Here is a 12,923-nt window from a genome sequence, read left to right as displayed (position 1 = left end):
GTAAATTCCAGTCCTACAAAACATATAAGTGATTACTGCATACTTATAGTTGGTGAGTTACCACTGACGATCTTTCTGATGGAATCGTTCACTTTTCACGTCTTTTCCATCCGTCCCAGACCGACATGACAACTTCTTCCAGCCAGGACTCGGCTACAAAGATTACAAGAAAGACATGTTTCACTTCTCATATTCCAGCCCCATCATCATCTATCCCCAACCTGCACAAACCCCTCATCCTGCTGATACCCCAATACTGAGCCGCTGCTGCTGCTGTATGTGTCCCTATTACTGCAACTACTGTGTGGTTCTGTGTGCCCTTTAAATTCTAAAGCAACCCTCAAGAATATAGTAATGCCAGGTGCCAGTGCCCTAGAAAACAGTGCCCATGTTTTGTTCCCTATAAGGTAATAATGGCCTCTGTGTGCTCCTTTGACAGTCACAGTAACCTGAGTTCCCATATAACAATAAGTGCCCACTTTACATTTAATAATGTCTCAACTCTCCCCCCTGTGCAGCTCACTTATACACAGTATGATGCCCCTTCACTGTATATATACTGACCCCTTAATATCCCCCAAACTGTTTGATGGCTCCAACACCATATGTAATCTCCACACTGTAAGATGGTCCCCTAGATATCCTCCATATAGTATAATGCACCAGATAGTTCTCAATATAGTATAAAGCTCTTCAACTAGTATAGTATAAAGCAGCCCCCATAGGCAGACTCTATATAGTATAATGCAGCCCCCCATAGGCAGACTCTACAGTATAATGCAGCCCCCCCATAGGCAGACTGTAATGTAAAGCAGCCCCCCATAGGCAAACTGTAATATAATCCACCCCCAGGCAGACGCTAATATAAGGCAGCCCCCCATAGGCAGACTGTAAGGTAAGGCAGCACCCCCCATAGGCAGACTGTAATGGAAGGCAGCGCTCTATAGGCAGACTGTAATGGAAGGCAGCACCCATCCATAGGCAGACGGTAAGGTAAGGCAGCACCCCCTATAGTCAGACTGTACATTGCAGTCTGCCTATAGGGGGCTGCCTTACATTAAAGAACCCCCATAGGCAGACTGCCTAAGGGGGATGCTGCCTTACATTACAGTCTGCCTATGGGGGGGTGCTGACTTACATTACAGACTGTAATGTAAGGCAGCACCCCCCATAGGCAGACTGTAATGTAATCTCCCCATAGGCAAACTGCCTATGGGGGTGCTGTCTTACATTACAGAGTGAAATGTAAGGCACCCCCCACAGGCAGACTGTAATGTAAGCCCCCCAATAGGAAGACTGTAATATAATGCACCCCCCAAAAAAATAAATACCTCTCTTCTTCCTGGTTCCTGTGCTGCTCTGAGGTACTGCACATCTTCTGACAGCGGACACCAGGCAGTGACATCATCGCGCCCGCAGTCAGTGTCTGCATCATTAGACGCTGAGAGGGGGATGATGGGAGAAGGAGTGCTCACTCCTCTCATCACTGCGGTCAGCTGTATCGGCCGGATGCTGATACAGCTGATCTTGCGATGACATGCCCCACCTGCTCAGGGGCCCATAGCAGCTGGGCGGCAAAGCAGGGAGATCGATTCTCCCTGCTCTGCCGCTGAATGTAACTATGGGTGCGTTGTGCCCCCCGCTAGCTACGGTACTGGTTCAAAGGCTTATTTGGGTTCATGTGAATTTGGTACAGGGCAGGCCTTGCATTCAATGCATAGGCTAACAGTATGGCAGTACCAAAAGAATAATGTGAACTTGGTTTTCCTGTGGCCATCCAGTACATCGTTTCAAAGGGTTAATGGGGTGTGTGTAACTTTGGTGCAGGGCAGGCCTAGCATTCAATGCATAGGCTAATAGTATGGGAGTACCAAATGAATAATGTGAACTTGGTTTTCCTGTGGCCATCCAGTACATGGGTTCAAAGGCTTATTGGGGTGCATGTGTCTTTGTGACAGGGTGGGCCTTGAATTCAATGCATAGGCTAACAGTACAGCAGCACCAAATGAAAAATAATGGGAACTTTTTTTCATGTGGCCATCCAAGACGTTCTTCCAAGGGTTATTGGGGTGCGTGTAACTTTGGGGCAAGGCAGCCCTTGCATTCAGTGCATAGGCAAACACTATGGGAGACCCACTTTCTTACAATGGGAACATTTTTTCAGGAGGTCCTCCTGTACGTCTCGTGAAAAGGGTTATTGGGGTGCGTCCTAATTTTTGGCAGCCCAGCCACTCACTGCATAGGCAATAACAGTATAGTTGACCCACTTTTTAATAATGGCCCTTTAAGAGTAGTAATGCCGACTGATGCACCTATAAAAATAGGATTTGTGACTTTAAGAGTCACTCCTTCATAAATGAAACAGAATGTGTCTGATGATGTGTCACACACCACATGGCCAGCTAAGGTTGTTAAATGCTACAATGACATTTCCCAATAAATGCAATTGTATTGGTTGAAAGCAATGGTAACATTGAAAAACTCATTAAAAATGAAGAATTGAAGCTTGACGTTATTCACCCAATCTAATGTGAAAAAATCAATGGGACAGAGGTTATATATTGTATATTAGAGGTGCATAAGTGAAGACATAGAAATAATGAAATATAATGCATACCACTTTAAATGGAGAGTTACGGTGCACACAGCGCATGGACATAGAGTATGTGCTGTATGTATACCTAATGAGGAAAAGGTAAACAGCGGTAAGGTAATCTACAAATTATAGGTGAAAGTCCCTTATAGATGCCCCAAAAGTATATGCTCACCTGTGAGACTAGTGATGCCAGCGTGTGGTAAGCGGCGACGCGGTATCCCCCACTAGTCGGCTGTGTGCTGTATTAGTAGGAAAGAGGCGGGACTATCCTATGTATAGAATCAATCAGTGGCAGGCGGAAGTGACGTGAGTGGCCGTTCGCTCCCTCGTCATCAGACATAAACCCTTGGGGGGAGGTAATCCTGATGAGACTCAGATATCTGAGGCTCACATGGACTGTACTGTGCTGTCATTGCAGGAAGAGGAGGGTGATTCCAAGGGCGAGAAATGTGAAAGCACAGAGGATGATGATTATGAGATGATAGATCCCAGTTAGTGTGAACACAGAGGCACACAGTTGTGTAGGTCATCTGAGGAGGAAGACGAGGAGGTTATGTGGCGCCCCTGAGGGTTCAGTCGCCACAGAGGTACTGCACCTCCTCCTGAGGTGTGGTATCCCACTTCCCAGGTAAGATGGCAACACCTGACCAGACTCCAGCACCTACATCCAGCACAGACACCTTAGAACAGCAGAGCACCCTTTATGGCAGCTGCTTTGGTTCATGAAGGGTGCTGAGTGGTGGATGGAGCTTAGAAACACTAGAAGGGAAAGCTGACAGGAAGTTCAGTGAGTTCCCCTATGGGGGAAGGAGGGGAGAGGACGTGTTTGCGGCAGCTCCCAGTGAGCTGGAGCTGTTGGCAAGTAAGGAGGAAGAAAGAAGGATCAGTTGTTCAGAAGGAAGATAGATAAGAACGGAACGTAAGGAGGAGAGAGACTGGGGATTGGGGCTAGTGCAGAGCCCTTTCCTAAGTTCAATGTGCCAAGGCTGGGTGCCGGTATCCAAGGCAGTGTGTGATACTAATGATCCTACAGCAGGAACCGGAGGAATAGAAGTTGTGACCACTAGAGTTGAGCGAAACAGGTCGGTCATATTCAAAAGTCGGCGACTTTCGCTGAAGTCGGGTTTCATGAAACGAAACCCGACCATAGCGTGAGGTCGGCCATGAGGTCGGCGACCAGAGCGCCAAAGTCGCGTTTCAAAAGATTCTTCCAGCACCCTTTTTCAGCCAATGATGGAGGATGCACACTGTGGGCAATGCGATGACATAGGCATCGGTCACCACCATCTTTGAGAAGGGCATGCAAGTGATTGGCTGGCTTTGTGTGGCGTCACAGGGGCTATAAAAGGGCGTGAACGCCAACCGCCATCTTACTTATGCCGATCTTAGCATAGGGAGAGCTGCTGCTGCTGATGATTCTTTAGGGAGAGCGTTAGGCAGGGAAGAAGAACCAAAAAACTGCTTCTGCTGTTAGAGCCTCCCCTGTCACTGCACACAAAGTGTTGTGTTGTAAGTGGAAATCGCCATTTTTGTGCATCACCTCTGTTGGTTATTAGGCTGCCTTATAAGGCTCCCTGATTGCACAGCAGTGTGCAAACAGCAATGCAGCTAACTGCTTTTTTAAAAGCAAAAATACTTTTCTTCCTCTTTTTGCACAGTTACCAAGCGTTCATTTTTCCACCCATTTGTGTGTGCACTGTGCAGCAGTCCTGCTTATTAGGCTGCCTGTGTCCATACTTGGACAGAGAGCATCATTGTCAGCGTCCTCAAATCTATAGTGAGATTGAAATTGGATGGTGTATAACAAGGTGGAGGGTGTCTATAGGATTGGTGAGAATTTCAGTCTGTTACATTGAGGTGTAATCTCTACTGGGCCTGAGACAATAGTTCAGCGTCCTCAAATCTATAGTGAGATTCAAAATCTCACCAATAGTAGATACACCTTCTACCTTGTTTTACAGTACCATATAGCTGGTGGTATTTTGGGTACATTTTCACAAAAATGAGCAAGTATGGTGGAAGATGCCATGGAAGTGGGCGGGGGTTGCCAGCTGGTCCCGATGGTGGTGTGGCATCTGTTGGTAGTGGCAAAAGCACAATAGCACCTAAGGCAGGAGGTGTTGAGCCTGCATCATTGTCTGGCTCCACAAGGCCTCGAAGGCACTCTTTTCTGGGAGTAGGTAAACCACTTTTAAAGCCGGAGCTTTAGGAACATGTTTTGGCTTACATTGCTGACACAGCCTCCAGCTCTCTCCTCCTCTTCTGAAGTTTCAAAAAATAAAAGCACTGAGTCGTCATTGGAGGCTCCTGGTCAGGAACAACACCTTTCCTTGTGTCCTTCACCCCTACCAAAAGTGAAGAATGTGGCAGGCCACACTACCGATTACTCCATTGAGCTCTTTTCACATACCATGCCTGGGTTATCAAGTCAAATCGTGAATTCCCCAGTCCAAGATGAATCTGACATGGAGTGCACTGATGCACAGCCACCGCTAGATTTTTCTGCTTGTACATTCACTCAGAGCACAACATTGTTCTCGCAGTGTACTGAGGCAGAATGAGACCCTGGTGAAACTCAGGTGCCCCTTCCGGCATACTACACCACCATACACGGTGACACAGAGGAAGGTGCACATGAAATTGAAGAGGAGGTTATGGATGACCCAGTTGTTGACCCAGATTGGAATCCATTGGGGGAAGAGGGTGCCGCTGCCAATAGCTCAGAAGAGGAGGAGGAGGATCCGCAGCAGGCAATGACATCGCAACAGCTGTTATCTGGCAGGACCGTAGCAGTCCAAAAATGTGAGGCCCTGGGGTATATTTATGATGAGCCTGATCGGATGCATATGGCTGAGGACATGGTGATGAGTATGTGTCAGGGGAAGCACTCAGCCAAGTGGTTTTGCTCAGAGTTCAAACGCTGGGCTGCCGAGGTCTGCTGGAAATATGCGGGCGAGGGGAGTGATGAAAATTGAGACACCATTATTTTCTCAAGGAAGGGGAGCCAGTCCTACATTGGAAATCACGGAGATAGGAACCATCGACCTCAAAGAGAATGAAAGGAGACAACGGCGCGTGGGAAAATGCTGTTCTCACGGTGGCGATTCTGGACATTGGAAAAAGAATTGCCACTCCCATCCACTAACCAACAAGTGACTGAGCCCGGGTGATTGTCGTGGAGGTCACCCAGGCTCTCAGGTACCCTTTTCTGCCTTCTCTAAAATGTTGTAGCAAGTGGAACTTTGTTGTGGGAGTGTCTCCACATCCACTTCTACCTTCGTGGATTGTGGATCGTCATTGAACTTTATTGACTCTGACTTGGTGTCCAGGTGTAAGTTAGGGACAGTTAGGTTGGAGACTCCTATTCACATTGTTGCCATTGACAAAACACCACTGGTTAAGAACGACGTTATGTTTCGTACTGAAGAGTTTCTCCTTAAAGTGAGTTCCTTGCACCAGGAACATATTTCATGTTTTGTGATGGACAACCTGCCTGCGGGACTGGTGTTGGGGTTCCCCTGGCTACAATTGCATAATCGTGTGATTAATTGGGAATCTCGGGACATTGTCAAGTGGGGACCCTATTGTTCTAAAAAATGTCTGGTTACTGTGTCTGTGTCGTCCGTGGGTCTGGAAGGTATTCCGGAGTGCCTAAAAGACTACACGGACGTTTTCTCCAAAAATGAGGCTGAGGTTTTACCACCACACCGCCTATTTGATTGTGCCATTGACCTAGTTCCAGATGCTAAATTGTCCAAAGCCCGCTTGTATACCCTTTCGGGTCCAGAACGGGCTGCGATGAAGGAATATATTTCCGAGAGTCTCCATAAGGGACACATTCGTCCTTCTGTTTCTCCCGTGGCGGCGGGGTTCTTTTTTGTAAAGAAAAAAGATGGTGGTTTACACCCTTGCCTCGATTTTCGTGAGTTAAATAAGATAACTGTGAGGAATACGTATCCCCTTCCACTTAGCTCCGGATAACTGGTTGTATAAATCAGGAATAAGTGGTTTTCGAAATTAGATCTACGGGGAGCGTATAACCTTATCCGAGTCCGGGACGGGGATGAGTGGAAAACCGCTTTTCTCACTACTGAAGGGTTGTTTGAAAATTTGGTCATGCCTTTCGACCTGACCAATGCTCCAGCGGTCTTCCAAAATTTCATAAATGATGTGTTCTCTGATTTTATTGGACGTTTTATGGTGGTATATTTGGATGACATATTGATCTACTCTCCTGATAAACAGGCTCACATTGGTCATGTTCGGGCAGTTCTCCAAAGGCTCCGGGGGAACTGTCTCTTTGCTAAACTAGAAAAATGTTTATTTTTTGTCCAGGAATTATCTTTTTTGGGGTTCATCGTGTCTACTGAAGGGTATCACATGGATCCTAATAAGGTCCAGGCCATTGTCGAGTGGGTTCAACCTTGTGATTTGAAGGCTCTGCAGCGTTTCTTAGGATTCGCCAATTATTATCGTAAATTTATAAGGGGGTTCTCACAGGTGGTTAAACCCCTCACAGACATGACTCAAAAGAGGGCCCGTTATCAAGAATTGGTCAACCGTAGCGGTAGCGGCATTTCAGTTTTTGAAAAAGTGTTTCATGTCTGCCCCGGTTCTCATTCAACCAGACCCGTCTGAACCATTTATTGTTGAGGTGGACGCCTCAGAGGTGGGGGTGGGGGCGGTATTGTCCCAGGGACCCACCACTTTGACCAATTTGAGACCTTGCACCTTTTTCTCAAAGAAATTCTCACCTGCGGAGAGAAACTATGGTGTGGGGAATCGAGAACTTCTGGCCGTAAAGTTGGCCTTTGAAGAATGGAGGCATTTTTTGAAGGGGGCTGTCCATCCTATAACCGTAATTACGGACCACAAAAACCTAGTTTACATTGAGTCAGCTAAAAGGTTGACTCCCAGACAGGCTAGATGGTCACTTTTTTTCCCGATTCAACTTCTCGATCACTTTTCGGCCAGGATCCAAAAATATCAGAGCGGATGCCTTGTCACGCAGTCTAGATCCGGTGTCCCCCCCGGAACCTCCATCCTCCATCCTTCAGCCTGGGGTGGTGGTGGCAGGTATTTCTAATATGTCGGAATGGGAGATTCGGGAAGCCCAGTCTCTTGCACCTCCGGCTAAGCCGGTGGATAAACTTTTTGTGCCAGCTCAGTTTCGTCTCAAGGTCCTCCGGGAGTTCCATGACTCAGTTCTGGGTGGACATCCAGGGATCTCGGCCACCCTGAAGGCCATTGCTAGAGTATTCTGATGGCCTTCTTTAGCCTATGATGTTGGGGAATATGTGTCTGCATGTGATGTTTGTGCTCGTGCAAAAACCCCCATAACCGGCCGGCCGGGAAATTGGTACCACTGCCAATTCCTGAGAGACCATGGACTCATCTGTCCATGGATTTCATCACCAACCTTCCCCCCTCCAAGGGTAATACCGTCGTCTGGGTTGTGGTGGACAGGTTTAGTAAGCAGGCACATTTTGTACCTTTGGCAGCTCTACCTAATGCGTAAACATTGTCCAGATTGTTTGTTGAGCATGTGGAGAGGTTGCATGGGGTACCCCTGAATGTGGTGTCTGATAGGGGAGTGCAATTTGTTTCCAGATTTTGGAGAGCTTTTTGTAAGAGGTTAGGTATTGGTCTGTGCTTTTCATCCACTTATCATCCAGAGACTAATGGGCAGACCGAGCGGACCAATCAGTGTCTGGAGCAAATTCTGCGTTGCTTGACCTCAGCCCGACAGGATGATTGGTGTTCTGTGTTACTGTTGGCCGAGTTTGCATTTAACAACTGCATTAACCAGTCTACGGGTACATCTCCCTTTTTCTGCAATTATGGGTTTCATCCTCATTTTGGATAATTTTCCCATTTGAATTCTGGATGTCCTGGGGCGGATGAGATGATCCTGCGGTTGGGGGAGGTATGGTGGGAGGTCCAGAGTAACATTACGAAGGCCCAGGACAAATTAAAAATTTTTACGGACAAAAAACACTCCGCGGGACCGGTGTTTCAGATTGTGGATAAGGTATGGTTGTACACCAAGAATATAAGGCTCAAGGTCCCCTCTGCTAAGCTTGGACCCAAGTTTATAGGTCCCTATGAAATTATCGAAGCAGTTAATCCGGTGGCTTTTCGGTTGCGTCTTCCGCCATCTCTGCGGATCCCAAATGTTTTGCATAAGGCCCTTTCGAAACCTGTGAGGTTCCACGAGGTGGAACGAATTGTCGACTCCAGGTTGGTCCGTCATGCCCTTCAATATCTGGTACATTGGAAAGGCTACGGTCCGGAAGAACGCTCGTGGGTTCCTGCTCTATTGGTTCATGCGGATCGGTTGATCCGGGCCTTTCACGCCAAGTACCCTGAGAGACCTGGGGGTCCGGTGGCCCCCCATTGATAGGAGGGTACTGTCATGATCCAGGTCGGGGTTTCGCTTTGACCCGTCCTGGTCAGACTAGGGGTTAATTGTTCTGCCTCTCTCTGGCAGAGGGTGGCTATTTGACACCGGGCCTAGGTCCAGTGAGCATTAGTTATACTCCTGCCCTCGGCTGAGTTAGTTGACCTCTTGTGTACATGTGCCTTGTGCCTGATAACTTGTTGCTTGTTTGGTTGTGATCCGGTTCTGTCCCTGTTACGAGTTCTGCCTGCCCCTCTTGTACCGCTCCGCTCTCTCGAGTATGACTCTCTGCTTCTGACTCGACTACTCTCTGCTCATCCCTTTGGTACCGCACCGCCCTCTTGTGTATGACCTTTGGCTTTGTCTGACCTCCCGTCTGTTTATCCCTCCTGTACCTCGTTTGCCCGTACTGTGTATGAACTCCGTTTTGCCCGACTCTGAGTTTTCTATCTTCTCTGAAAACTGGATGCTAAGCCCCGCCCACTACAGCCACATGACCGTAGGTCCTGTGCTGGCTTGCTAACCTTCAGCGTTCAGGTCCTGTGCATCTGTACTTTCTGGCTGTTCCTGTCCCCAGGCGTCCCTACAGTGCGGGTAAGTCCCTGCTCAGCGGAGGCTGTACGCCGGCGCTGTCAGGATCTTGATAGGAACATTATATGGGACCAATAATTCTGTATGGAGAAATATATGGACCTCATTACTCTGTATAGCGCACTATGCGGTGACCTGTATGGAGTAATATACTGTCCGTTTTTGGAGCTATTGGAGAATGTAAAATGGATATCTGTCATGTGATGTATGAAGTGAAGTATTGTTCATTGCACTATACCGCTATTTCTCTGCCGTATCAGAGGATCATGAATTGTGGCATGAGTTAAAAGGAGCCCATTGACACTCTTTGTCCCTGGGCCCATGAAAATCTGGAGCCAGCCCTACCCCTCCACAACTTTAGCCAAATAACCCCCAGTTTTCAATGCCTAGCTATTATTATAAAGTAAATTAAGGTTGACAAGCTTAAGTAATAAGAATTGATGTTTTTGCCATTAAAATGGGCACTGTAGGTGTGTTTCCTGCCCTCCACTCTCTGTCGACTTTTCTTCCCCATTGACTTGCATTGGGTTTCGTGTTTCAGTCGGCCTTCGACTTTTCACGATAATCGGCCGATTTCGTTCGACCCGACTTTTGCGAAAGTCGGGTTTCATGAAACCCGACTCGACCCGAAAAAAGGCAAAGTCGCTCATCTCTACCAGCAGACCATTGATGAGGCATACACAGTAGGTTTCAGACTCCACCATTACCATCCCCACCAACTCGGCCTTGGGAAGAGGACTGGAGTAGATGTATAGCCATAACAAAAAACAACTACAGGAGCTGTGCCAGCTACGACGTAATGAATACCGGACCACAGACACTCGTTCAGATTTGATCAAAGAATTAGTTCGTTGGGATGCCCAGAATGTTGTGGAGGATGACGAAATCTCTGCTGAGATGACCCAAAGAAATTGTTAGAACCAGGACCCTGTGCCGGTCTGGAATCTACCCAGTCACCTGCAGCCCAAATCCAGTAGTTGTTGGTTGCATTGGGACCTGGAGCCTCAAGCGGTGAAAGAGCTTGTGTTATGGAATCAGTCTTGGGAGTTCCAGTACCCCTACAGCCAGCATCGAACCCTACCCCCATGGTAGTTCCCCAACAAGGAACGCAACTCCGCTGCAGAGAGGTGCCAGTGTTTAATGAGTCAAACACCGAAGTCGATGAACATCTGCAAGATTTTGAGACTCTAACGCTGATGCACCAGGTTCCCATAGCTAATTGGGCTAAATACCTGTGGACTAGTTTGACTGGTCGGGCACGGGATGCTATCCAGTCACTTGGGCCTCAATACTGCCAGGATTATGAAACTATAAAGGACACCCTGCTGACACTTTTTACCATCATTCCCGAGAGATAACGCAACAAGTTCCGGACATTGTCTCGCCAGGGAGTCTCCTACTGTACGTAGAATTTGGCAGTCAACTACGGGGACCCCGCAACTGCTGGCTCGACAATAGTACTGCCCACTCTGCTGCTGCCCTTCGGGACGTGATCGTGCTTGAGCAACTTATGGAGAAGATGGCTCCAGAAATTCGAGAGTGGGTAGCCAACCGGAAGCCCGACACCCCAGAGCAAGCAGCCCGACTGACCTCGCTGGAGACCCAATATGCCCACTGGTGGCAGGTCAAATCTTTGGTTGATGGGTCTTCTGGGATCAATCACTCAAGCAGAATTTTCCCACTTCCCAGCAGAAAATCCACCAGGACAAAGGGTTATTAACAGTACCAGTGTTTTGCCTTACCCACAGTGCTGTTATACAAGCGGGTGCCTTGGACATATTGCCAAAGATTGACTGGATTTGCCAGCAGAGGGGCTCCAGGCATGGGGCCCTGGCCCTGGGTGCAATGTCTGCCATGACAAGCCATCAGGGTCTGAGGGTCACTACCCCCGGGATACACCAACAAAGGATGAAGTGATGTACCCTGTTCATACTATATGGCAGGTTGACCACTCTACACCAGCCAAAATCCATAGCCACCGCCAGCCAGTCAAGGTCAATGATATTGAGGCCCAGGGACCTCGGAACACTGAGTCTTCCGTCACCCTAACCAACCCAGATATTGTACCACCAGAACACCATTTACCAGACTGCCCACATAAATACGCAAATTTCGCACGCACTGACCCCCAGTCCTGGAGAAGACCCCTTGGCAATTTACCGGCCAATGTATGAGAGAAGGAGCTGGAGGAGTTGTTTCATCAGTACGGGAGGATCCGTTCCATCGAGCTGAAGAATCATGGGGAAGGCAGGGCCCCATCATTTGCCTTCATCACCTCCCAGGATCCACGGGAGGCGGAAAACGCCGTGAGTGGAAGCAATGGAAACAAGTTTTGTTCTCGCCGTTTACGTGTGGAGTTTCCCAGGTCAAGCAGGAGACCAGGGGGAGGTTATGGAGGACTCCATGAATACAGAGTCCTCATCTCAGAGCTTCCCCCCTTGGGAAGTTGTCAAGAGCTAAACGATCATATGAGAAAAGCTGGAGATGTCTGCTATGCTGATGTTGCACAAGGATTGCACGGGGATTGTGGAGTTTGCTCGCAAGGATGACATGGAATATGCTTTGATGAAACTGGATGATACAAAGTTTTGTTCTCATAAAGGTGAAACCTTTTACATTCGTGTCTCTGTTTAAAGACATGCTTGCTGACTGTCCCGACAAGTAGAGAAGGATGACCGGAAGCCTATCACATCTGGTTAATTAAGATGGGGGAGCAATATGAAGTATATATTAATTGCCTGGACAGCTATGGTTTTGCAGGCCTGGAGGAATTGACTTTTTGTCTATATATTTGGCTTGTGGATTTAAGTGTGGATTCTGGTGGGTCAAGAAGACTGACTTGCACATGCCGGCGGATGAGAGCACCCACTTACCCCATTTCTCCACACCTTCTAAAAAAAGAGTCATACCTTTCACAGCTTTTGTGATATAATGTACGCTTCCAAATTTTCAGTAATATTAGCTATTCACCAGTTTCTTGAGTTTTTCAAAGAATTCTTTTAAATGTACTCTACTTTGCTGAGTTTTACTAATTAATATTTTTCTCATCTTTATAGGGATTTGCACATTGCATAATCCATAACCTGGCTAAGTGCACACGTTGCAGAAAATTTCTGCACAAAAACCTGAATCCCTTCCCAGAAACCGCACCTATTTTTCCGCGGCAGTTTTGATGAGTTTTTGATGCGTTTTTTACCGCAGCGGTTTCTAAAAGCATGGGAGAAGCTTAAACCGCGGAAAAAAACGCAAAATTAATGTGCATGCTGCGGCTTTTACCGCGATGCGGTTTTTTCGCGGTAAAAAAACGCATCAATGTGCACAAAAAGTGCAAAATGC

At 47.6% G+C, this 12,923-nt stretch overlaps 1 pseudogene; it reads left to right on the top strand.

The window, feature by feature from the left end:
* The first annotated feature begins 11,503 nt into the window (after positions 1 to 11,503).
* Positions 11,504 to 12,221, top strand: LOC141082663 (serine/arginine-rich splicing factor 9 pseudogene; annotated as a pseudogene).
* Positions 12,222 to 12,923: the final 702 nt, after the last annotated feature.

Source organism: Dendrobates tinctorius, unplaced genomic scaffold, assembly GCF_039654945.1.
Source record: "Dendrobates tinctorius isolate UK_male_01 unplaced genomic scaffold, ASM3965494v1 ptg000019l, whole genome shotgun sequence".
NCBI lineage: Eukaryota > Metazoa > Chordata > Amphibia > Anura > Dendrobatidae > Dendrobates > Dendrobates tinctorius.
Note: the sequence above shows the minus strand (reverse complement) of the source record. Positions and strands in the feature narration are given on the sequence as shown.